Source organism: Quercus robur, chromosome 1 (genome assembly GCF_932294415.1).
Source record: "Quercus robur chromosome 1, dhQueRobu3.1, whole genome shotgun sequence".
Lineage (NCBI taxonomy): Eukaryota > Viridiplantae > Streptophyta > Magnoliopsida > Fagales > Fagaceae > Quercus > Quercus robur.
The window spans coordinates 36,928,494-36,956,481 of NC_065534.1; the positions used below are offsets into that span (position 1 = coordinate 36,928,494).

General features: G+C 38.3%; 1 pseudogene; it reads right to left on the reverse strand.

Moving 5' to 3' along the window:
- LOC126688724 (putative receptor-like protein kinase At3g47110) lies at window positions 1-27,981 on the reverse strand (annotated as a pseudogene).
- Between the last annotated feature and the right edge of the window lie 7 nt (window positions 27,982-27,988).

Below are 27,988 nucleotides of genomic sequence, written 5' to 3' on the forward strand. Positions count from 1 at the left end.
TACAATGTTCTCCAAAACTATTTTGCATAAAACATTACAATATTGTCTATGCATCACACGTGCAACTTACTAATTGAATTAAACAAAAATCCATACATATAGACCCATAAATTAAATAACACTCACTTATTAATAGAAGAAAACCCCGTCCCATACCCAACAATTATATAATTACTAAAATACCCTTGACTATAGAATAAATAAATAAAATATAAAAACCTAATTAACTACAATGGATACCTATTCTTATTCTTGGGCTTTGCCTATAACGTTAAGCTTCCAAAGATAATATTCTTCTTCTAATCAGACTATGATTGCGCCATCAGCTATGGGCTTTCATTTCAAGAGTTTCGGTCCAAAAGAATTTTCCTTCTAATTGAAAGCAATTCCAGGGATACTCTACTCATGTCCATTCTATCTATTGGAGATTCTGCTGAACATGCAAGTCCAATTTGAAAGACTAATATCAAGCATTCAGTGTGTCCACTTGTCCAGTCACTCCAACTTGTAACCATGTTATCAGATTCTCCTACCTCATTGAAAATTGAATGGTCCACAATCTCCATCACTCGTCCTGGCAATGCCAACTTAACAAAGTTGTGAAGGTTCAAGTCATCTTTGAACAATTTATCAATGGGTCTTCTTCCAGTTAACATCTCCAATAAGAGAATCCCAAAGCTGTACACATCCCCATTAGTTGAAAGTTGACTACCCATTCCATACTCTGCAAAAATTTAGAGCACTTTCATACACTAAGAACAATTCTTACTCAATGCTATGAAACTAGTGATTTGGTGAAGGTGTATGTAAATACTCTACAATGGGCATCCTTGTTTTTGATTATTGATGCATTCATTATATGTTAATACTTTTACAATTGAGTGAAATCATGATACATTACCTGGAGCAACATATCCAACAGTTCCCTTAATCCCCACTGAGCTTAATTGATTATGAAAAGCTTCCTTCCCAGATTTTGAAAGGAGTCTAGCCAAACCAAAATCACTTATATGAGCATTTAGATCATCATCAAGAAGAATATTGCTTGGCTTTATATCACAATGAATAATAGGGGTTTGGCAATGACGATGAAGATAAAACAAAGCCGAAGCCACATCTAATGCAATGTTGATTCTTTGGAGAAGGTTTAAACTTCTTAGTTGCTTGACTCCATCTTCAGAATGTAACCACATCTCCAAGCTTCCATTTGGCATGAACTCATAGACTAAAGCTTTGAAATCATTGCCCTCAAAATCAATACTCGAACAAGCAGTCAGAATCTTAACGAGGTTTCGATGCCGAATGTTCCTCAAGGCTTCGCATTCGGCAATGAAACTCTTGGAGGCTCCTTGCTTTTGACAATTGAGTACCTTGACTGCAACAATTGTTTCATCTAGACCAAGTTTTCCTTTATAGACACTACCAAAATTTCCTGTTCCAATCAGATTCTTCAAAGAGAATCCATCAGTTGCATTGCGTAATTCTTTATAAGAGATCTTTTGGTAGGAGGGTCCAAAGGTGGAAATGGAAAGGCATTTCTTCTTCGACTTTTTCAACCAGGAAAGAGCAATCAAAGAAAACAATGTCAAGCAGAAAGCAGCTGCAATGCTTATTGCCAGTTTCAACTTTAAAGCAAAATGCTTTCTAGGTTTCTTGGGGCATGCCTGCAAATGTAGCTTTTGGATCCCCCCACAAAGACCAATGTTGCCTTTGACTTCAACTGCACTAGCATTTCCGAAGACCCCTTCTATAGGTACCTCTCCCTCGAGATTGTTGAAAGAGAGGTTCAAATTTTGCATGGGAAAATTAATCATATACCTTGGGATTTGGCCTGACAAGTTGTTGTTAGAGAGATCAAGATATTGAATACCTTCTAACTGACTTAAGTCGGGAATGGTTCCTTCAAAAGAGTTTACTTGCATATAAAGTGTTTCTAAGGCCAAACATGCCCCTAGTTGGGCTGGAATCTCTTTGGAAAATTTGTTGTATGAAACGTCTAGTGCAATAAGAAATTTCAAGTTTCCAAAATCTGGTGGTAAAAAACCGGTCAAGGAGTTATGAGACACATTAATTTGGATTAGAGGAAGACCGAGAAGTTGCACCGGTATGGTGCCATTTAATTTATTATGGCCAAGGATTACCTTTTGCAGGTGGCTGCACATACTAAGACTTGGTGGTATGCTCCCTTCTAAGCTGTTACTGTCCATATAGAGGTATAGCAATTGAGACATGTTGTCAAAGGAAGATGGGATCTCCCCAGTCAATTTGTTTTCATTCAAGTACAAAGCATTCAAGTTTGAGAGCTTTCCAATTGAAGATGGAATATTACCTGTTAACAAGTTAGCTCCCAGGTTAAGTTCAATTAGGCTAACAAGATTTGATATTCGTGTAGGTATGCTCCCACCAATAGAATTGTCGTTTAGCCGAAGCCGTAATAATTGGATTGAGAGGTTTGTTATGGAGTTAGGCAGTTCACCTCCCAACTGGTTGTCATTGACAAACAGAAACTGTAACTGGCTGCAGTTGTTCAAAGAACTCAGAAAACTCAAATCATAAACTGAATAATTTCCAAGAAGATTATTAGAAGCACGAAACTTTTGAAGATTTCGCAGATTACCAAAACTCATAGGTATGGTTCCTGTGAAATAATTATGACCAAGACTAAGCGAGTGAATGTCTGAGACATTGGACAATGAAACTGGAATGGTTCCTGTAAATTGGTTTAATCCTATCCAAAGTATCTGGAGATTTTGAAAAATAGAGCCCAAGTCAGGGTTGAGGTTACCAGTGAAGTTGTTATTAGCCAACGCAATATGTGTGAGTGATGATAAATTGTAAAGGGAAGATGGAAACACACCAGAAAGATGATTTATTCCTACATGAAAATATATCAAGCTTTTCATCTGGGCTACTGTATTTGGGATTTCTCCCTCCAAATTGTTATATACAAACGAAATATTTTGGAGAGAGGACAAGTTCCCCAGAGAAGGTGGGAACCTTCCACTTAGCTGATTGTTTCTAAGAATTAGTATCTGAAGTTTTGACAAAAAGCCAAGTTCTGAAGGGATTCCTTGTACTAAATTGTTGTACTTGAGATCAAGATACTGTAGGTTGGAACAATGAGAAAGATTGACTGGAATTTCCCCTCCCAATATTGGATTATAACTCAGGTTCAAATTTCGAAGCCTGGTCAAGTAACCAACTTCTGAGGGAATTCCACCATGGAAAGAGTTACTTGCAAGGTCAAGGGATCGAAGGAAAGAAAGATTTCCAATGTGGGGTGATATGGTGCCAACCAACTTTTTGTTTTTTAGGTCCAAACCGATGACTCTTTGGTGTTGGTTGCCACAAGTGACCCCAACCCAGTGGCAGAAATGGAAAGAGTCATTCCAAGAAGCCAGGACAGTAAGTGGGCTATCTATATGGGACTTGAATTCGAGCAGTGCAAGTTTATCAGTTTCGTTTGGAAGTGTAGTAGCTAAGGAAAATTTTGAGATCGATAAGGAGAGGAATAGAAGAAAGATGGCATGGTAGGTTAGTGAGAAGAGTGGTCGTGTATTCATAAGCAGATGATCCATCTGGGAGGAAGAAATTAGCTTCTTCAGAGAGAGATACTGACATAGGTAGGAACTCTCACGCGAATATATAGAGAACAAACTAAGCAACCTTTTAGATGGGTACTGCTCATACTAATTAATCTGTTATTCTACAAAATGATGTGGATTTGATGTGAGTTGTCTGCATACTCTATTTTGCAGTTCATAATATATATTGAAAATTTCCATGCAAGTTGTCTATTGTCGTTAGTTTTGACTATGTAGTCAGTCTTTTTTATTTTTTATTTTTATTTTTTTTAATTGAAAAATCCACTGGATAGTTTAGGGAGGATTTTTGAGAGGTCACCAAAATTGTCAGAAGGTATAGCTTGGCCGCAAAAACGAAATGTTGGTTTCATCCCTACTCATATAAAATGACTCGAAAAGTAAGCTTAAAGGCGGCTTCTGCTTGTCGAATGGAAAGCAATGCCATATAAAAAAAATAAAAATAAAAATCTAAATGTTAGGTTTTGTTTGATAATTGTCATTTTGATTGCTTCGTATTGAAATGAACCTCTCGTATCTATTATGAATTTATGATCAATTGAAAAATCTTTTCCTGTGGTCCCTTTTTCCTCCATTTTTCAACTACTTAAGTCTTCATCTTTCAGTTTCAGGGGATAGTGCATGATATTATCAGAGGTGACCACATTAGAGAATGGCGGTGAAAATGAGCCATGGAAATAATTGCAGTTTGGATAGATGAACCAGTCAAATTGTTGGTGGTAGCAGTCGTTCGTACTGCTACAGTAGTGTCGACATTTTCAAACCACGAGCTTTTTATTTCAGTGCTTCATGACCAAATGTTTTGTTGCCACACTTATATTTTCTTGATTGGTGGAACATAAGGATCTTTAATGAAGACTTTGGAGGTTTGTTTGAACCATTCAATTTTGGTTAGTATAGGAGAAACATTTCATTTCCAGAAGTTGCATACTACTTTCAAGAATTTCTTATCACTGCGAAATATTATCAGAGGTGACCACATTAGAGAATGGCGGTGAAAATGAGCCATGGAAATAATTGCAGTTTGGATAGATGAACCAGTCAAATTGTTGGTGGTAGCAGTCGTTCGTACTGCTACAGTAGTGTCGACATTTTCAAACCACGAGCTTTTTATTTCAGTGCTTCATGGCCAAATCTTTTGTTGCCACACTTATACTTTCTTGATTGGTGGAACATAAGGATCTTTAATGAAGACTTTGGAGGTTGTTTGAACCATTCAATTTTGGTTAGTATAGGAGAAACATTTCATTTCCAGAAGTTGCATTCTACTTTTAAGAATTTCTTATCACTGCGAAATATTATCAGAGGTGACCACATTAGAGAATGATGGTGAAAATGAGCCATGGAAATAATTGAAGTTTGGATAGATGAACCAATCAAATTGTTGGTGGTAGCAGTCATTCGTAGTGCTACAGTGGTGTCGACATTTTCAAACCACGAGCTTTTTATTTCAGTGCTTCATGGCCAAATCTTTTGTTGCCACACTTATATTTTCTTGATTGGTGGAACATAAGGATCTTTAATGAAGACTTTGGAGGTTGTTTGAACCATTCAATTTTGGTTAGTATAGGAGAAACATTTCATTTCCAGAAGTTGCATTCTACTTTTAAGAATTTCTTATCACTGCGAAATATTATCAGAGGTGACCACATTAGAGAATGATGGTGAAAATGAGCCATGGAAATAATTGCAGTTTGGATAGATGAACCAGTCAAATTGTTGGTGGTAGCAGTCGTTCGTAGTGCTACAGTAGTGTCGACATTTTCAAACCACGAGCTTTTTATTTCAGTGCTTCATGGCCAATCTTTTGTTGCCACACTTATATTTTCTTGATTGGTGGAACATAAGGATCTTTAATGAAGACTTTGGAGGTTGTTTGAACCATTCAATTTTGGTTAGTATAGGAGAAACATTTCATTTCCAGAAGTTGTATGGTACTTTCAAGTATTTCTTATCACTGCAAAGCACGGGGTCCGCAATGGGTTGCTAATTGGGTTAGCTCATTAGTGGATGTCGCTTTGATTGATCAACTTTTTATTTTTTATTTTTTTGAGAATCAACGAAGTGCCTTTTATTCAAAGAAAAAACATCAGAGTCTGCTAGAAACAAAAGAAAGGAACTGTGGGGGAGCATCCTCCATCCACGTCCTATAATCTAAAACAATTAAAACAAAAAGAGCTAAAACAAAAGCAACCATATTACCCACTCTCTTAACATGAGAGTAGTGTAATTTACTTAAACATCTTGCCAAAGCCACACCGAACCCTGGTTTTTGCTCCCAACTGAATAGTGCATCCTCAAGATTGACCTTAACCATGTCCAAGATAGGAGCTCTCCAATGAACTCGGATCGGGGTGGACTGGTTGGGGAGGTTGTTGCACTGCCTAGAATTTCGATAAGATTTCATTGGCCACGTTGACGAGCTGCTTTGGAATGCAACAAGGTTGGTTAGTTCTAACTCAATTCCGATGTGTCCCTAATATCCAAAACATGACCGAGAACGACTTTTTATTTTGTTTCGTTCTGATCATCCACGACAGCGACTCTTTGAAATCCATGAAAGCTGCTTCCACAATAGAATCGCTGTTAATCAAAGACATAGTCGTACTGAGGATGTGCTCAAGTAGATCAAATCAAAGATTGTCATACAAATTTTTATTACGTAGTACGTATCTATCTCTTTGTATTTATGTCCAGCTGATTTGGTCATAGAAATTAATTTACTGGATCATTGTTGTGGGGATTGCTCAATGAAATATGGAGGTCTCTCTCAGCAGTGCAGTACATTTTCAATTTGTCTTCTTTTTATTTCTTTTTCTCTTTTTTCATTTTTTTTTTTTTTTTTTTCATTTTGAATTGCTGAGCTTACTCTGATTTTCAGTTTATAATATATAATTGAAAATTTTCTACGTAAGTTGTCTGCTATCATTTATTTTTTTGAGTTTCAACTCAGTATTACCTCGCTTTGTTCCACCCCGCACCAGATCTATCATCTACTGTACTAGTTGAAGTTTCTAGAATAATGTGGCAAAAGTGAAAAACATGAGACATAAGAAAAAGAAGTAGGTTTTTCTCTATGTTTGGATGGAGGGATAGGAAATGAGAGTAGCGGGAAAGATTGCTGGAAAATATTAAAATCAAGTAAATCCCAGCCACCTTTCCCTGTCATTTCCTCTCCACGCCCTCTGTTCCAAATATGCCCTTAGAAAAAAGTGGGGGAGGGGGAAATTTAAACAGAAGTAGGATGCACTCATACGCTATATTAAAGAAAAATGAGAAGATGAATATGGAAATTAGTTATGCCCAGGGAATCATGATCTTAAGACCACCATGCCAGTAGAAAAATATGATACAACACCTCGAAGGAAAAAGCGACTTTTGCTTGGAGTTTTTGAACTTATTCCCCCCACTATAATTCTCAAAAGCAAGGGAAATTTCATGTAGACAAAATACCTATTGCTGAATTTGTGTAACCATTTTGGTGCTTCAGGCTTTGGAACCTGCTGATATCTATCATCTATCATCTGATGGAAGTAATGCAAGATTTGCCACAAGTGATCTAAAATTTCGGTCGAAAGGTACACAACAGGCTTCTTTTGTGTGTGTGTGAATGGAAAGACTATTCCTTGTCAAATAAATAATGTAGTACTTGTTAAGGAAGTAATAATTAATAGTTCTTGTGTATCAAGAAATTCATTTCAATCCTTATATATAGATAGTACAGTAAACAAATTGTCTACTCGTCAAAAACAAAAAACAAGTTGTCTACTATAAAGAGTTTAATGACTTTAAACTAAGGGTCGTCCCTCCCATATGAGAAGAAGAGTTTGCCTAACCACATAAATTCTCATCTCTATTGTGTTTGCTAGTTGTTCTTTATTTGAGGCTACTGTTATTTGTTCCAATCCGTGAGTGCCATTGCATAACATACAAGAAGTGGTATAGGCAGAAGCACTTCCCCGGTTGCATAGCATTAGGCAAGTCTATGAATACCATTTTTTTAATGGAATTGGATTCATTGTTACTCAAAGGGTTCTATTCGAGAAGCTGGACGTGCCATGAGTTCTGGTGCTAATAGCTATAACAGAGGAGTTTAGGATATGAGGTAAGTCTAAATTGCATATCCATCCTCTGCTTGGGAGTGCCCTCTGAAGATTTGTGTGTGTGAATGGAAAGACTATTCTTTGTCAAATAAATAATGTAGTACTTGTTGATTAAGGAAATAATTAATAGTTCTTGTGTATCAAGAAATTCATTTCAATCCTTATATATAGATAGTACAGTAAACAAATTGTCTACTCTTCAAAAAAAAAAAAAAAACAAAAAACAAGTACATGATGAGTAAATACGAATGAGTAAAATTTCACATTGAATGATAATGAAAATAGTAAGTGATTATTATAATATAATATACTTAACACTCCATAATTTTAATAATCAACTCTTGCTTGTTTGAATACTAATAAACACTTATATAAATAAATCTATTGACTTCTCCTACTAGAATTAGGACTAAACCTATTGACAACTCTTGCTTGTTTGATAATTGTCATTTTGATTGCTTCGTATTGAAATGGACCTCTCGTGTCTATTACGATCAATTGAAAAATCTTTTCCTATGGTCCCTTTTTCCTCCATTTCTCAACTACTTAAGTCTTCATCTTTCAGTTTCAGAGGATAGTGCATGATATTATCAGTGGTGACCACATTAGAGAATGGTGGTGAAATCTGAGCTATGGAAATAATTGCGGTTTGGATAGATGAGCAGTCAAATTGTTGGTGGTAGCAGTTGTGCGTAGTGCTACAGTAGTGTTGACATTTTCAAACCACGACCTTTTTATTTCAGTGCTTCATGACCAAATCTTTTGTTGCCACACTTATATTTTCCTTTTTCTTTTCTTTTTTGAGAATCCACACTTATATTTTCTTGATTGGTGGAACATTAGGATCTTTAATGAAGACTTTGGAGGTTGTTTGAACCATTCAATTTTGGTTAGTATAGGAGAAACATTTCATTTCCAGAAGTTGCATGGTACTTTCAAGAATTTCTTATCACTGCGAAGCACGGGGTCCGCAATGGGTTGCTAATTGGGTTAGCTCTTTAGTCGATGTCGCTTTGATTGATCGACTTTATAATAGAAAATGTCTTTATGTATATCGATGATTGGTCATTGGTATAAAATGAAGCACAAAAATGGTACAGATCATTTATTCCTTATATATATATATATATATCACGTCCCATACTCGGTCAAGGCTTGGAGAGCATGAGTCATCTAAATATTTAACATCTATGCGTTTCTCTTTATTTCGCAGACAACCATAAACAAAATCAATTTCTAATGTTATGTAATAAAATTCGGTTCATAACAGTCAACAGTCCAAATAAACCATTCCACTCTCTTTCTTACTGCCAGGAAACAAAAGTACAAATTGTGATGCTGAACAATCAAGAGAAAATAAAAAGAATAAGAAAATTAAAGAATAAACCCTAATAATCTGCACTAAAGTGTTAGAAATCAGTACCCAAATATTGGAAAACCTCCAATTTGAATATCATTAATCAATCGTCTATCATAAATACAAATAAACTAGGCTCTTATGTAGAGCTAGAGCTTCCAAGAAATAAAGAGATAAAAGATAATAACTAATGAAAACTAATCATAACTAAACTTAAATACTAATCCTCATGTAATCTCAAATCTAATCCATATTTGAATTAGGGTTGGCCCTAGGCCTAGGCCACTTAGGCCATTGCCTAGGACCCCCCCCCCCCCCCCCTACTAGAGAAAGGCCCCAAATTTGGAGGGGCAAAATTTTATTTATTTTTTAATATTTTTGGGAGATATTAGAAAAAATTAGTTTACATTTTTTTTTTTCACTATTAAGACGGCTCAAAAAATTAAGTAATGCTAGAGATAGAGATAAGACAAATTTAAATAAGTAGGTCTTACAAATAGACATGTTACTAATCACAAGTAATTCAAATAAGAAAATGTTAAAAATACTATAAATTTTACAACATAACTTTTATAATTTGATGTGACAATAAATATGATAGGTGGATTTGAACAAACTATTAAATACATTTTTGAATGAATTTTTGTAATTAGTGATATATCTTTGTAATTTTCATGTTGTAAATTTTATAATATCTCTAGCATTTTTGTAAGCCTCATGTCACTTGTAGGGACACAATTTTAATGATCCGATCCTTGTTGGTCAGGTTTTGGCCCAAGGAGTCCCACACAATGAATTTCTTGTAGAGTATGGGTTAAAGAACTTGGTTTCAGTTAGTTTAGACGGATTGTTACATGGGCCATGGAAATACAGAAACAAGAATGAAGAAGATGGACGTGAAGAGGGAAACTTTATTCATGGGCATACATTCGTACAGTGAAATTTTGCTCCTGTGTTCCTTCTCTCTTTTTTTTCCGTCCCCTTTCTCTTGGGGGACTCTTACATATTATATAGGCCCTCTTTTATCATCTGGGCCTTACACTTGTTGATCATCCAAACCCCTACTTGGGCACCTGTCCCATCAGACACCCTTATCAATTCTTTGTGAGTTGCAGTGACCAAGGTAGCACTGTTCAGGGGTCTTCTCTTCATTAATGCGGCCAGGAGAGTAGTTGTGGTGCATTTAATGTGGTGGTGGCAGCCTTTACTAGGATATTTTGGGTTTCCTTTCTTTATACGTGCTTGGAGGGCGGACTACAGTAGCTGGGACGCACCTTTGGCCTGGATTTTGGAATGTCCGAGGAGAAACTACTCCTCGGACGTGTTCTCTTTGCTCCAGTGGGCCTGAGTAAGAATTCTGGGCCACGACGTCTCTTCGGACAGACGGGTCCTCGGACGGGCCCAGGGCCCAGCCAACCTATTATTCTAGGCCGGTCCCCACAATAGCCCCTCAAAACTCCAGTTTTTGATCTCTTTCCGAGGAGAAAAACGGGGTTTTGACATTTACAAAGGATGGAACTAATGAGATCTCGGTTCACGCGTGCGGGCAGTTACTTTTAACGCGCTACAATTTACGAGGCGCGGCCATTTACTCCAGGTAGCTTTATGTCCCCCCCATCCAACGACGAGGCGTGGATCTGACGGCCAGCATTTTTCCTCGAATTCTTGAGCGGGAATGGTTCTCTCTCTCTCTCTCTCTTGCTATATAAAGCGCTAGAGGCTCATCTTTTCCCCTTTTTTTTTACCTGCATATCATAAGTCCAAAGAACTCCAGAGAACTCCAGCGCCCAAAAATCTATGAGCACTTCCGTTCTTCAAATTTCCATAATCGTTTCCGCGAGGCGTCCTTCCTAGAAGAGATTTTCAAGCATCTCACCGGTCGTTTGTGAAGATACCCGTAAGTTCCGTTCGTTTTGTCGCTTCGAATTTCTCCTCGGATTTTACTTTTCTCCTCAGTTTTTGTAAGGTTGAATTTATTCAACCATCTAATTGGCTTTATTCCGTGCCAAATTTGCTTGTAATTCAGCATTTAGTAACCCTGTATTTAGGTGGGTTTGTTGTAAGGGTAGTGAGTGAGATAGAGTGAAGTTTGCTCAAGAGTGTGCAAGAAAACAAAGTGTCGCGGCTGGGACTCGCGGGTGGACTCGCGGCTGCAAGCCGCCAGAAGCTGCACACGTGCCAAGCATGCTGGAAGATGAACAGTCATGCTAGCTGGAGCACTACAGGACAAAACAGGACAACTGGCCATACGGTTATCTCGCGACTGGATCTCGCGACTTTGTCAAGCCGCGAGGTCAAGCCGCGAGCCACCCCTATTTTGGAAAAACCTGACGTTTCACATTCCTCTCCACTCCAGTATAAATACCCCTTTAACCCACGATTGAAAGAGAGCTTCCAGAGAGATTTTTGAGAGAGAAACCCTAAAGAAAAACAAGATTGTTTCACACACAATCCCTACCTTAGAGTCTCTTCAAATTCCCTTACTCTCTTCCTCTCCATTGTCAAAACCTTGAGAGGCATTATACCAAACCTGGTTCTCACCATTATCATCTCTGTGAGACAGTCGTTTGGAGTTCTGGGAAGCAGTTAGGAAGGAGCCAATATTCATTGGTTGATGCTACGGTGTAGTAGCGGAATCCGGGAAGCTAGAAAAGAAAAAGGTTCGGCGCAACCTCGTTGGAGCAAGAAGCTTGGAGGGCTTAGGTGCACTGGGTAGATTAGGCTTGGAGGGTCTATTGCTGTCCTTGTATCCCAACTGTATTTTCTAGTGGATTGATTACCGCTTGGAGGGCGGCGGAGAGGTTTTTCGCCGAGGTCTTCGGTTTCCTCTTCGATAACACATCGGGTGTTATCTTTGTGTTTGCATCTTCCTTCCTCTCTATCTCTGCCTTTACATTATCTGCTGTGATTTTATTTTGTTATGGCTTAGATAGTTGTTTAACCAATTTCATATTATAGCATATGTTAAGTTTCCGCACACTAGTTGTTTGACATATTGCTTGTGTTGGTTAAGTTGGTTTTAGGGGGTCTAAACGTTCAAAAGTGTTTTTGTACACGTTTTTGAACTTTCAATTGGTATCAGAGCGGGTACACTTTTGAACGTACAAAAACACTTTTGAACGTTTAGACCCCCAAAAACCAATTTAATCAACTCATGCAATATGTTAAACAACTAGTGTGCGGAAACTTAACATATGCTATAACCAGGAATTGATTAAACAACTATCTAAGCCACATCAAAATAAACCACAGCAGATTAATGTAAAGGCAGAGATAGAGAGGAAGGAAGATGCAAACACAGCGATAACACCAGATATGTTATCGAAGAGGAAACCGAAGACCTCGGCGAAAAACCTCTCCGCCGCCCTCCAAGCGGTAATCAATCCACTAGAAAATACAGTTGGGATACAAGGACAGCAATAGACCCTCCAAGCCTAATCTACCCAATGCACCTAAGCCCTCCAAGCTTCTTGCTCCAACGAGGTTGCGCCGAACCTTTTTCTTTTCTAGCTTTCCGGATTCCGCTACTACACCGTAGCATCAACCAATGAATATTGGCTCCTTCCTAACTGCTTCCCAGAACTCCAAACGACTGTCTCACAGAGATGATAATGGTGAGAACCAGGTTTGGTATAATGGCCTCTCAAGGATTTGACAATGGAGAGGAAGAGAGTGAGGGATTTTGATGAGACTCTAAGGTAGAGATTGTGGGTAAAACAATCTGGTTTTTCTTTAGGGTTTCTCTCTCAAAATTCTCTCTGGAAGCTCTCTTTCAATCGTGGGTTAAAAGGGTATTTATACTGAAGAGGAGTGGAATGCGAAACGTCAGGTTTTTCCAAAACAGGGGTGGCTCGCGGCTTGACCTCGCGACTTGACTAAGTCGCGAGTTCCAGTCGCGAGTTAACCGTATGGCCAGTTGTCCTGTTTTGTCCTGTAGTGCTCCAGCTAGCATGACTGTTCATCTTCCAGCATGCTTGGCACGTGTGCATCTTCTGGCGGGTTGAAGCCGCGAGTCCAGCCGCGAGTCCCAGCCGCGACTCTCTGTTTTCTTGCACACTCTTGAGCAATCTTCACACTATCTCACTCACTACCCTTACAACAATCCCACCTAAATACAGGGTTACTAAATGCTGAATTACAAGCAAATTTGGCACGGAATAAAGCCAATTAGATGGTTGAATAAATTCAACCTTACAATCTCCCCCTTTGGCTATTCCGTGACAAAACCCTAAAACAGACTCTAGACTTAACATGTGAGTTGGGAACAGTTGATCAAAACTCACTCACACCTAATTCTAGAAGCTGTGAAGCACTTGAATCATATGAACATAAACTCCTGAAACACAACAATACACCATGATCATTGTAAGCAGAAAATTATTAATGCATATGAAACAGGCAAAAAGAGATCAAGCATAAGATGGAGTTAATGAACAAACCATGGCTTGATCAACCAAGTGAACACCACAAAGTAGTGATCACAGTGTTCATTCACACTTGGAATGAACACAAAGACATACAAGTTAACAAGCACAAGGCAAGACACTTGTATGCTCAACACTCAACCAATGCATAGCACACATGGCATATGCATCTAGGAACAATCCTACAAGGGCACAAGAGTGACAGTACATAAACCACAATGCAGAACATTTAGATTTAAAATACTGATTTCACATAGCATAAAGGCTGCACTTAAGCATGGTACAAACCACAAGGTCTACAAACTATGCATAAACCATAAACCCTCAAAGCTTACAAAAGCATATGGGTACAAACAAACAAATACCTGAATAACATCAACAAACATATATAAAAGTTTATCCAAGAGTATATGAAAAGAGTTAGAAACAGTTATACACCAAAACCCAGTGTATTAAAAACATAAAAACCATAAAAACACTAATTACTCCCCCTCAACAAATTACTCCCCCTCAAGAGCTGCTTTTCTGCTTCAATTATCAATGAACTTTCTCCCCCTTTTTGACATGGAATGGCCAAAGGGTCACTGGTCATGCTGAGTTGTGAAGCTGTCAAGTGTAGCAGCCAAGACATCAATCTGGTCTTGCATGGCTCTCATTCTGTCAGAATGCTCAGTCTGGACTGCCCTGATCCCATCAAGCCTTTCCAGAATGATCTGGAAAGCATCTGGAGGTGCATCTGCAGAAGTTGAAGCTCTGGACCTCTTGCCACTCCTCCTTGGTGTTGAGGTGGATGCATGCCCTGCTGCCTCTGCATCAGTCTCCATTGGGACTTCCTCTCCTTCATCACCTTCATCTTCTTCTCCTAGAAGCCTAACACTGATCCTTTTGCAGGTAAGTTTGTTGATTGCAGAGGGTGTGGACATGTGACTGATGTCTTGAGGAATTTGAACACCCTTCCTTCGAAATATCCTCATTAGGAGACTGGGAAAGATCAGTTTTGGTCTAGATGTTGTTCTTGTCTCATCCACAATGATGTCAAAGATGTGGGAACTTATATCTATGAAGTTCTTCTCTTTGAGATCCATCAGAAAAATTGCTCTAGCACAATTGATTGTGGTCAACTTCCTAATAGGATAAAGGTTAAACATCATGATTATGGTTAGAACCCTCATGTCCACTGGAAAGGCAGTGGTATTCAAACACTTCCCTTCTCTCTGCCCACCTATTCTCTGTTGAACTGTTTCAATAGAGACACTCCTATCCTTGAAATTGACAAACTCCTCATCATCCAAACCCTCAAGCCCTAGTACATCATCTATGACATGTGCATCCAAGATGAATTCTTTCCCTCTAACCCAGCAATTTAACTCATTCTCCTTTATCACAGCATTTGAATAAAATTCTCTAATCAGAGGTTCACACACCAAAGGGAAATCACTTAAAAGTTTGTCCCATCCTCTTCCTTCAAAACAACTGGGAATAAAAGTTTGCCTTAAATCATCCAAATCCACAAATCTCTCTTGAATGATTCCTGCATTCAAGAAGTTATCCTTGTATCTCTCAAAATGATGAACTGACCTAAACAATCTAGGATCCATCTTAAGTCTTTTGTCAGCCTTCTTCGCAGTAGATTTCTTCTTCTGAGGTGAAGGAGCCATCTGTGAACAATCAGAAAAGGCCACAACAACATATAACAATATATGCGCATAACCAGTCAGTACCATGTAGTTAACAGAGAGAGATATCAATCAAACAAGTGAACTTCAAACACTTAAACAGCAAGCAATTTAGTTCAAACATATGGATAAACCAAGCCTAGGATAGGAAACACATGAACAACATGGTGAAGCCATCCTGAAGGCAGATGAAGGACATTGAGGCAGATTAAAGAAAAAAATGATATGACAAACAAACAATATATTGAACCTAACAGAGTCTTCCCACAGATTATCAAACTAAGACATGCACATCTTGCAAAGGAAAACTCACAACCTCAACAGAACCAATAGTAACATCTCAACAGCTCAAAGTTCAGATTGAAATGAAAGGAATACTTAGCTAAGCACAAGAGCAATAGGACAATGACTATCATTAACACAACCTATAACAACAGAATCCACAAGCTAAGCAAGAACAAAGAGCAGAGACCGAACCACAAACCCATTTCAAAAACACAATCAAATGCGAAAAATCAAGGGTAAAAGCACAAAATCAAGTAGAAAAGAGTGAAAATCAGAAAACCCATACCTGGAACTCGACGATTTTGGGCTGTAAGGATGCAACACAAGAGATTGGAAAAGGGAGCACGGAGTGTTTGGGAGGGAGAGTGTTTAGAGAGAAGATGAACAGTCACAAAAATTCGAGGGAAAAACTGAAAAAGTTTAAAAACTGCTCCTGTTTCTGCAAAACACGCGATTTTCGCGACTGGTTCAAGTCGCCACACAGTCGCCAGCTCAAGCCGCCAAAGCACTCAAGAGGAAAATTTTGAAAAAATTTTTCTAAGTGTTTTTCGCGACTGGAAGGTCTACCCGCGAGTAAGTCGCGAGCTGAGCCGCGAAAATCTCTGAGTGAATCTCGCGACTGGACCTTCCACTCGCGAACAAGTCGCCAAAACTAACCAGCGAAGATGCGACTGAGTCTCGCGACTTGACATACTCGCGACTGAGCCGCCAAAACAGGGCAAAACTTAATTTTTGAAATTTCCAGATTTTTCCAGCAAAATACTTTCCAAAAACACCTAAAACACTCAAAAATCTTTTTGTGCTTGAATTAACAAAGATTGATCATGTGAAAACACATTTTATCAAGTACAATTACACAAATGAATATGGCATTTATCGAACACAAACTTGTGTGTTGTGTGTGGATAACAACAATGAAATAGTCCTTTGACTAATGTGAAGCTTCAATGATCAATTCAACCAAGGCATACACAATTAGCACTAGATCATGTGACCAATCTCAATTATAGAAATATGAATATATGACTTCCCACACAACTTGATAACATAACTTGGAGCCTTTCATTTGACTCCACTTTCAGCCATAACATTTGATCTTTTGAGGCAATCATCTCTCATTGTGAGAGGGATATATAACATTTTTCTTTGAAGAATAGGCCTTTGGCCTTTTTGAAAGAAATTTCTCTTTTAATATAAAGTCGTTTACCCTTTTTCCTAGTCAAATACTAGAATGTGCGACAGGCTTTTGCAGCTCAATATCTCTTTTCATTTGGAGATTTACATTTAGTGAGCTCTTTTTAGCAAAAAAATAAAAAATGGGAAGAGATATAGACACAAGTCTATGCAAGTTTCAAGATCAACATAACCATTCACTAATCATTCATGACAAGTTTGAAGATCTATTTACAACAATCACATAGATTTCAAGATTTTTCCCAAAGTGATATGAGTGCATGAAAACAAGCAATGCTCGAGAATGCACAAAGCCATTAGCACAAAGGTACACGGCAAAACGAGTTTTAAGACAAAACTCAACAAAGTCAATCAAGCTTTTTGATTTTCAAATGTTTATGTAATTTTTGGATTTTTGACTCAAGAAACAAAAAGATTGATAAAACACAATTAAGAGATATTCACAAGAAGACAGACAAACAAACGAAATCAAAACCAACAAGCATACCAAACAAACATAGTCACAAAGCATAGGAAGTATTAATGCATGGACATGTTGTAATGCTTATGCATGAGTACCCCTTTTCACCCACACGACACTTGCGTTTGGGGTGATTTCCTTAGAGGATTGGGTACAGGAGTTAGGGCTTTCAAACCTTCGTGAGAAGCTTTCCAAGCAGTTGGTGAATGCACCAATCATCTTCATCACGTTCATCATTCCGGGATCTCCGTTTTGCTCTCTAGGTTGATCCCCTGCCCACGTTCTCCTATCAACTCTTGGTCCTCCTGACCTTTGAGGAGTAGCACTGTTCTTTGCTCTCAGCTTTTGGCAATTTGGTCGAGTGTGCCCTTGAAGTCCACAGTAATGGCACACATACATTCCTCTAGGACCTCTTTGTGGTCGAGGACGTGACTTGGCACGAGACTCAGACCTGCCCACATACTGATTATGATGATTCAGCATCCGTTGGTCCACCACATTCTTCTTCTCCTCCACCTCGAGGTTCACACTAGTAGGGTCAGCTACAACTGGATCTTTGGACTTCACAAACTTCACTTCTTTAGTGACATTTCCAGTTGAGCTACTTCCTCCGGTATATCCCAGTCCGGATTTGTCTGAGAAGCTCTTTTGAGATGATATAACATCATCAAGCTTCTTGGTGGTGACCCTCTCTATTTTTGCATTTGCTTGAACAACCTCATTCTCAAGGAATCTCACTTTAGTGTAGGCTTCGGACAGCTCACCATTAAGAGTTTCAATCTCGCATTTGGCCTCCCTATACCGGATTAGGAGACTTTTGTAGTCCTCCTCAGCCTTCTTCATCTTTCTCACAGCAGCCTTGGCTACCTTTGTGTATTCACCAGATTTCTCCAAAAGTGAGTTGTAATTTTCTTGAAGAGTTGCAGTGCATTCTTCTTCTTCAGCTTCCGATTCTTCAACAATTCCTAGTGAGTCATCCTCACTATGTTCTCCAAGGTCTTGAACAAGCAAATTCAATTCATCCGAAGACTCAACATGAGCAATAGTCATGAAAGCTGAGTAGTTCCCTTCTCCATCACAGCTCTCTTCAGATTCTGAGTCGGACGAGTCTGAATCACTCAAGGTCGTGGCATACACCTTGCCTTTTGATTTCAAATAGTTAGGACATTCCCTCTTGAAGTGTCCATGCCCGTTGCATTCAAAACAAGTAACACCTTGTGTGGATTGGGATTCTTTTCCATCTTTCCTTTGGAAATCCCTCTTCTCCCTTCCAGAATTTTGGAATTTTCTCTTATCATCAAATTTTCCATTGTTTTTGAATTTCAAAAACTTCTTGAAATTTTTAACAAGATAGGCTACATCCTTGTCCACCATATCTTCTCCCGAAGAGCCTTGATCTTCCACCTTCTCATTAACAGTCTTTAGAGCAATGGATTTACCCTTCCGTTGATTTGGCAGCGACATTTCATAGGTTTGTAGAGAACCAACCAACTCCTGAACCTTGATGTCGTCAAGATCCTTGCTCTCTTCAATGGCTGTTACTTTGGCACGGAAGCTTTCCGGCAATGATCGAAGGATCTTCCTTACAATCTTAGAATCCTCCATCTTCTCCCCCAAGTTAAACTTGCTGACAACCACTTCATTTAACTTCCCATAGAACGAGTCGAAAGACTCATCCTCACTCATCTTGAGCTCCTCAAACCGAGTGGTCAGCATTTGTAACTTGGTATCTTTCACCTTCTTCGTGCCTTCATAAGTTGTTTCCAGAATCTCCCATGCATCTTTGGCAATAATAATGTGAGAAATCCTGTGAAATTCATCTGGAGACACACCACAGAAAATAGCATTTAGTGCTTTACTGTTAGCATTAGATGCAGTAAGTGCTGCCTTATCCCATGTGGATTTGGCTGCTTCAGGTTTGGTCCAACCCATCTCAACAGCATCCCACACGGATTCATCAATAGAGCATAAAAAGGCTCTCATACGAACCTTCCAAAATGCATAATTACTTCCATCAAAATATGGAGGTGCATTAAGGGATTGAGACCTATCCATCTCAAAAAGAAAGGGAGTCAAGGATCACACAATGGTAATGAAACCAAACAGATGTGTACCCGCTCTGATACCAATTGAAAGTTCAAAAACGTGTACAAAAACACTTTTGAACGTTTAGACCCCCAAAAACCAATTTAATCAACTCATGCAATATGTTAAACAACTAGTGTGCGGAAACTTAACATATGCTATAACCAGGAATTGATTAAACAACTATCTAAGCCACATCAAAATAAACCACAGCAGATTAATGTAAAGGCAGAGATAGAGAGGAAGGAAGATGCAAACACAACGATAACACCAGATATGTTATCGAAGAGGAAACCGAAGACCTCGGCGAAAAACCTCTCCGCCGCCCTCCAAGCGGTAATCAATCCACTAGAAAATACAGTTGGGATACAAGGACAGCAATAGACCCTCCAAGCCTAATCTACCCAATGCACCTAAGCCCTCCAAGCTTCTTGCTCCAACGAGGTTGCGCCGAACCTTTTTCTTTTCTAGCTTTCCGGATTCCGCTACTACACCGTAGCATCAACCAATGAATATTGGCTCCTTCCTAACTGCTTCCCAGAACTCCAAACGACTGTCTCACAGAGATGATAATGGTGAGAACCAGGTTTGGTATAATGGCCTCTCAAGGATTTGACAATGGAGAGGAAGAGAGTGAGGGATTTTGATGAGACTCTAAGGTAGAGATTGTGGGTAAAACAATCTGGTTTTTCTTTAGGGTTTCTCTCTCAAAATTCTCTCTGGAAGCTCTCTTTCAATCGTGGGTTAAAAGGGTATTTATACTGAAGAGGAGTGGAATGCGAAACGTCAGGTTTTTCCAAAACAGGGGTGGCTCGCGGCTTGACCTCGCGACTTGACTAAGTCGCGAGTTCCAGTCGCGAGTTAACCGTATGGCCAGTTGTCCTGTTTTGTCCTGTAGTGCTCCAGCTAGCATGACTGTTCATCTTCCAGCATGCTTGGCACGTGTGCATCTTCTGGCGGGTTGAAGCCGCGAGTCCAGCCGCGAGTCCCAGCCGCGACTCTCTGTTTTCTTGCACACTCTTGAGCAATCTTCACACTATCTCACTCACTACCCTTACAACAATCCCACCTAAATACAGGGTTACTAAATGCTGAATTACAAGCAAATTTGGCACGGAATAAAGCCAATTAGATGGTTGAATAAATTCAACCTTACACATTTCAATCCTTATATATAGATAGTACAGTAAACAAATTGTCAACTCGTCCAAAAAAAAAAAAACAAAACAAAACAAAACAAAACAGAACAAAAAACAAGTTGTCTACTATAAAGAGTTTAATGACTTTAAACTAAGGGTCCTCCCTCCCATATGAGAAGAAGAGATTGCCTAACCACATAAATTCTCATCTCTATTGTGTTTGCTAGTTGTTCTTTATTTGAGGCTACTGTTATTTGTTCCAATCCGTGAGTGCCATTGCATAACATACAAGAAGTGGTATAGGCAGAAGCACTTCCCCGGTTGCATAGCATTAGGCAAGTCTATGAATACCATTTTTTTAATGGAATTGGATTTATTGTTACTCAAAGGGTTCTATTCGAGAAGCTGGACGTGCCATGAGTTCTGGTGCTAATAGCTATAACAGAGGAGTTTAGGATATGAGGTAAGTCTAAATTGCATATCCATCCTCTGCTTGGGAGTGCCCTCTGAAGATTTGTGTGTGTGTGAATGGAAAGACTATTCCTTGTCAAATAAATAATGTAGTACTTGTTAATTAAGGAAATAATTAATAGTTCTTGTGTATCAAGAAATTCATTTCAATCCTTATATATAGATAGTACAGTAAACAAATTGTCTACTCTTCAAAAAAAAAACAGACAAAACAAAAAACAAGTACATGATGAGTAAATACGAATGAGTAAAATTTCACATCGAATGATAATGAAAATAGTAAATGATTATTATAATATAATATACTTAACACTCCATAATTTTAATAATCAACTCTTGCTTGTTTGAATACTATAAAACACTTATATAAATAAATCTATTGACTTCTCCTACTAGAATTAGGACTAAACCAACCCTTTATATAAATATATATATATATATATATATATAAAAGCAAAGAACTTATGTGAAAGTACATGATGTCCTGCTATGTGGTGCTCTAATTTTGCATTTAGTTTTTTTTTTAACTCTATTTTTAAGTTTTGTTTACTGTTATCCAAAAAATCACATTAACTTATTTTTACTGTTATCTCATTAATTTCTCACTAATTACCTAAGCTTACACCGCACATTAAATGTATTTAATATGTTGAGTAAATACGAATGATGGGACCGGCTGTGAGAGCTTGGGCAGTTGAGCCAATGGTGAGATTGGGAGTGAGTGAGAGTGGGAGAGGAGAGTTTGGTGGAAACTAAGAGAGTGCGGCTGTGAGGTGAGAGGAATAGATTTTAGGGTTTTTAACACCATATATATACGAGGGTGTTTTAGTAATTTATAATAGAACCAAGTTGGGTCTAGTTCCGGGTTTGGGCCGAGTTTTATTAAAACTTGGACCCGATCCTTTTTTTATCGGGTCGGGTAAAACCCAACCCATTAGCACTGGGTTGGGTCAGGCCGGGTAGAAATTACTTTCATCTCCATCTCTTTTTTATATATTCCATAAACTTCCTTCTTCATTTCTAATTGTTATTTATTTATTTATTTTTTATAATTCAATTGTTATTTTTCTATTATGGGTTATTCACACACTTTTTTATGTATATAATATCTTATTTTTTAATGAGAATGTAGATAATATGTTGAGTAAATACGAATGAGTAAAATTTCACTTTAAATGATAATGAAAATAGTGAGTGATTATTATAATATAATATACTTAACACTCCATAATTTTAATAATCAACTCTTGCTTGTTTGAATACTATAAAACACTTATATAAATAAATCTATTGACTTCTCCTACTAGAATTAGGACTAAACCAACCTTATATATATAAAAGCAGAGAACTCATGTGAAAGTACATAATGTCCTACTATGTGGTGCTCTAATTTTGCATTTAGCTTTTTTTTTTAACTCTATTTTTAAGTTTTTTTTTTTTTTTTTTTTTTTTTTACTGTTACCCAAAAGATCACATTAACTTATTTTTACTATTATCTCATTAATTTCTCATTAATTACCTAAGCTTACACCGCACATTTCTCTCTTCTTCATGTTTTTTAGTATACCCACCGTTTTAGTATTAAAAACAAAAGCAAAAAAATATAATTATAAAAAATCAAGGATTAATATAACTAACTAGATAAGGCCCTAAGAATTGTTAAATAAAATGCATTGTTTCACTATTACCAAAATAAAAGACCTAAGATTGGAAAAACATTTATAAGAAAGAGAAAGAGAGGAATCTGAGGGGCTGCCATCGTCGTTATGCTGGCCTCCCACTATCATCAAGTTGCTGAAACTCCTATGGTTTTTTTTTTTTTTTTTTTTTTTGCTTCTTATGATGAACTTGTGGTACCCAATCCCCTTGTTAATTCCTTACGGGATGATGAATTTGGCTCCCAATTTATTTATTGGTGGGTATCTTAGCACTCCTACTAAATGTTGCCTCAAACACTGCCTTGATAGCCCAAACTCCTCCCCTTTCTTGCCACAAGCCCAACTCTAACCCTATTTGACCTCTCCTTTCACTCTAACTCTTCCTCCTTCTCTTTCTGAGTTCCTTTCCTTGTGTTTTTTAACCAACCCCTTTCCCCTCATCCTTTCTTTCCTTTTATAGTCTCCTATTAGTGGAGTTACAAATTATTACTTTTGCATCAGTCCCTATGCCATCCCACTTTGGCTTCAAATCCTAATAAAGGTGATTCCTTTTGAGGATTCTCCTGAAATTTGTTCCTAATGCCAAATATCGTTCGACAGCGAACTTCCCAAAGGCACTAATTGTGCTCGAGGGAACCGACCTAAATCTGGCTGTCCTCTTATTGGTTCATTTTGGCTTGTTTGTTGATATTGGACTTGATTAACTCGGGATCTAACCATCCCCAGACCTTACAACCTTTGCATTTTTGTCGTTGGGCTAGGCCTATCCCTACAGTGTTAGGCCAGTTTCAGTTACCTGGGGCAACCTTGGTGGTCTAAACCATCCTTGGGCCCTGGTTCCTTGGATCATTCTTGGTTAACTGGGCCCAAGTCCCTATAGAACTCATTAGTAACAAAGTTCTATAACAATTATACTATAATATATATACAACATTCTCCAAAAGCATCTTACATCAAAGATAAAACATTACAATATTTTCCGTGCATCACACAGGCAACTTACTAATTAAATTAAACAAAAACCCTACATATAGACCCATAAATTAAATAAGACTTACTTATTAATAGAAGAAAACCCTAGCCCATACCCAACAATTATATAATTACTAAAATACCCTTAACTATAGAATAACTAAATAAAATATTAAAAAAAAAACTAATTAACTGCTATGGATACCTATTCTTATTCTTGGGCTTCGCCTATAACGTTAGGCTTCCAAAGATGATATTCTTCTTTTAACCACACTATGATTGCACCATCAGCTATGGACTTTCATTTCAAGAGTTTCGGTCCAAGAGTTTCAGCTACTCTGCTCATGTCCATTCTATCTATTGAAGATTCTGCTGAACATGGAAGTCCAATTTGAAAGACCAATATCAAGCATTCAGTGTGTCCACTTGTCCAGTCACTCCAACTTGTAACCATGTTATCAGATTCTCCTACTTCGTTGAAAATTGAATGGTCCACAATCTTCATCACTTGTCCCGACAATGCCAACTTAACAAAGTTGTGAAGGTTCAGGTCATCTTTGAACAATTTATCAGTGGGTTTTCTTCCAGTTAACATCTCCAATAAGAGAATCCCAAAGCTGTACACATCCCCATTAGTTGAAAGTTGACTACCCATTCCATACTCTGCAAAAATTTAGAGCACTTTCATACACTAAGAACAATTCTTACTCAATGCTATTAAACTAGTGATTTGGTGAAGGTGTACATAAATATTCTATACTGGGCATCCTTGTTTTGATTATTGATGCATTCATTATATGTTAATACTTTTACAATTGAGTGAAATCATGATACATTACCTGGAGCAACATATCCAACAGTTCTCTTAATCCCTGCTGAGCTTAAATGACTAAGAAGAACTTCCTTCCCAGATTTTGAAAGGAGTCTAGCCAAACCAAAATCACTTATATGAGCATTCAGATCATCATCGAGAAGAACATTGCTTGGCTTTAGATCACAATGAATAACAGGGGTTTGGCAGTGATGATGAAGATAAAGCAAAGCAGAAGCCACATCTATTGCAATGTTGATTCTTTGGAGAAGTTTTAAACTTCTTACTTGCTTGAGCCCATCTTTAGGATGTAACCACATCTCCAAGCTTCCATTTGGCATGAACTCATAGACTAAAGCTTTAAAATCATTGCCCTCAAAATCAATACTCGAACAAGCAGTCAAAATCTTAATGAGGTTTCGATGACGGATGTTCCTCAAGGCTTCACATTCGGCAATGAAACTCTTGCAAGCTCCTTGCTTTAGAAGATTGAGTACCTTGACTGCAATAGTTTTTTCATCTGGACCAAGTTTTCCTTTATAGACATTGCCAAAATTTCCTGAACCAATCAAATTCCTCAAAGAGAATCCATTAGTTGCATTGTGGAATTCTTTATAAGAGATCTTTTGGTAGGAGGGTCCAAATGTGGAAATGGAAAGGGATTTCTTCTTTGACTTTTTCAACCAAGAAAGAGCAATCAAAGAAAACAATGTCAAGCAGAAAGCAGCTACAATGCTTATTGCCAGTATCAACTTAAAAGCAAAATGCTTTTTAGGTTTCTTGGATAATTGAATCGGGCATGCATGCAAATGCAGCTCTTGGATCCCCCCACAAAGACCAGTGTTGCCTTTGACTTCAACTGCACTAGCATTTCTGAAGACCCCTTCTACAGGTACATCTCCCTCAAGATTGTTGAAAGACAGGTTCAAATTTTGCATGTGAAAATTAATCATATACCTTGGGATTTGGCCTGACAAGTTGTTATTAGAGAGATCAAGATATTGAATACCTTTTAACTTACTTAAGTCGGGAATGGTTCCTTCAAAGTAGTTTCCTTGCATATAAAGTGTTTCTAAGGCCAAACAGTCCTCTAGCTCGGCTGGAATCTCTTTGGAAAATTTGTTGTGTGAAACGTCTAGTGCAACAAGAAGTTTCAGGTTTCCAACATCTGGTGGTAAGGAACCGGTCAAAGAATTATGTGACACATTAAGATGGACTAGAGGAAGAGATTGGGGGCCAAGAAGTTGCTCAGGTATGGTGCCATTTAATTTATTATGGCAAAGGAATACATCTTGCAAGTGGCTACACCTTTCAAGACTTGGGGGTATGCTCCCTTCTAAGCTGTTATTGTACATATAAAGGCCAAGCAATTGAGTCATGTTACCAAAGGAGGATGGGATCTCCCCTATCAGGTTGTTTACCCCCAAGGATAGAATATTCAAGCTTGAGAGCTTTCCAATTGAATTTGGAATACTCCCTGTCAACAAGTTCTGTTCCAAGTCAAGTTTTAGACTGACAATATTTGATATGTGCGTGGGTATGCTCCCGCCAATAAAATTCCCTCCTAGCGATAACAATGTTAACGGGATTGAGAGATTTGTTATGGAGTTAGTCAGCTCACCTCCAAGTTGGTTGTAGCCTACATCCAAATGTTCTAATTGGCTGCAATTGTTCAAAGAACTCAAAAAACTCAAATCATCAACTGAATAATTTCAAAGAAGATTATAACTAGCACCAAGCCATCGAAGATTTTGTAGATTTCCAAAACTCATAGGTATGGTTCCTATGAAATAATCACCACCAATATCAAGCGAGTGAATGTCTGAGACATTGGACAATGAAACTGGAATGGTTCCTTTAAATAGGTTTCCTCCTATCCAAAGTATTTGGAGATTTGGAAGAGCAATGCCTAAGTCTAGCTTGAGGTGACTAGAAAAGTTGTTATTAGTCAAGGCAATATATGGGCCAAAATGGCCAAATGGCCATAAAATCATAAGTATATAGTTAGTAGTTCTAGTTACTAAACTATATTATTTACTAGCATTTTGAGTATAAGAGACTCGATTTTGACCTATAAATCGAGTGTTAGAGACTCGATTTTTATGGTCTAATCATTTCTGATGTGGCATATTTTTTCACGTGGCGACGACATGAAAATCGAGTCTTTAAGACTCGATTTACAAACCTTAAAAAGGTCAAAGAAGAACCTAGACCTAGAAATAGAGAAAAAAAAAACCAGAAACAGAGAGTACCCAGGCCAGAAACAGAGAAGAACCATGCCGCGCCGCTAGTCGTACGAGACCCACGGCGTGCGCGGCCTGGCCTGGGTCGCGCACGGGCTGCGCGCGCCGTACGCGACCCAGGCCAAGCCATGCGCACCACGCACAACCTAGGCCAGGCCGCGGACGCCGTGGGTCTCGTACGGCGAACGGCCTGGCCTGGGTTCTTCTCTCTGTTTCTGATTTTTTTTCCCTCTCTGGTTCTTGTCTGATATGTTCTGGGCAAGTCGCCTCTCTGATCTGATCTGATTCTTTCTCCCTGATTGTTGTGTCGATCTGATCTGATTCTTTCTCTCCGATCTGATTTTTTCTCCCTGATTGTTGTGTTTCTGGATTCTTAATTTTTTTTGGGTGTATTTTGGCTTGTACGATAGACTTAAGAGTTAGAATTTTTTAAAATTTTTTTGGTTTATAAATCGAGCCTTATAGACTCCATTTCCAAGTAAGAGAGAAATGCCACATCAGACCATGGAAATTGAGTCTTTGAGACTGAATTTATAGGTCAAAATCGAGTCTTTTAGACTCGGGATGCTACTAAATAATATAGTTTACTAACCATAACTACTAACTATATACTTAGGATTTTGTGGCCATTTGGCCATTTTGGCCCAATATATGTGAGCGATGATAAATTGTATAGGGAGGGTGGAAACACACCAGAAAGATGATTTATTGCTACATCAAAAGATATCAGGCTTTTCATTTAGGCTATTGTATTTGGGATTTCTCCCTCCAAATTGTTATATGCAAACGAAAGATTTTGGAGAGAGGATAAGTTCCCCAGAGAAGGTGGGAACCTTCCACTTAGATGATTGCACTCAAGAATTAGTATATGAAGTTTTGACAAAAAGCCAAGTTCTGAAGGGATTCCATGTACTAGCTGGTTGTACTCAAGGTCAAGATTACGGAGGTTGGAATAGTGAGACAGACTGACTGGAATTTCCCCTCCTAATGGATTGTGACTCAGGTTCAAATTTCGAAGCTTGGTCAAGTAACCAACTTGTGAGGTAATTCCACCATGGAAAGAGTTACTTGCAAGGTTAAGGGATTTAAGGAAAGAAAGATTTCCAATGTGGGGTGATATGGTGCCCACCAACTTTTTGTTTTGAAAGTCCAAACCGATGACTCTTTGGTGTTTGTTGCCACAGGTGACCCCAACCCACTGGCAGAAATGAAAAGATTCATTCCAAGAAACTAGGACACTGAGAGGGCTATCTATGTGGGACTTGAATGATAGCAGTGCAAGTTTATCAGTCTCATTTGAAAGTGTGGTAGCTAAGGAAATTTTTAAGATTGATATGGAGAGGAACAGAAGAGAGATGGCACGGAAGGTTAGTGAGAAGAGTGATGTTGTACTCATAACTGGTTGCTACATTTGGGAGGAAAAAAGTAGCTACTTTAGAGAGATGATGAGATAGGCAGGGAACTCTCACACGAATATATAGAGAACAAACTAATCAACCTTTTAGATG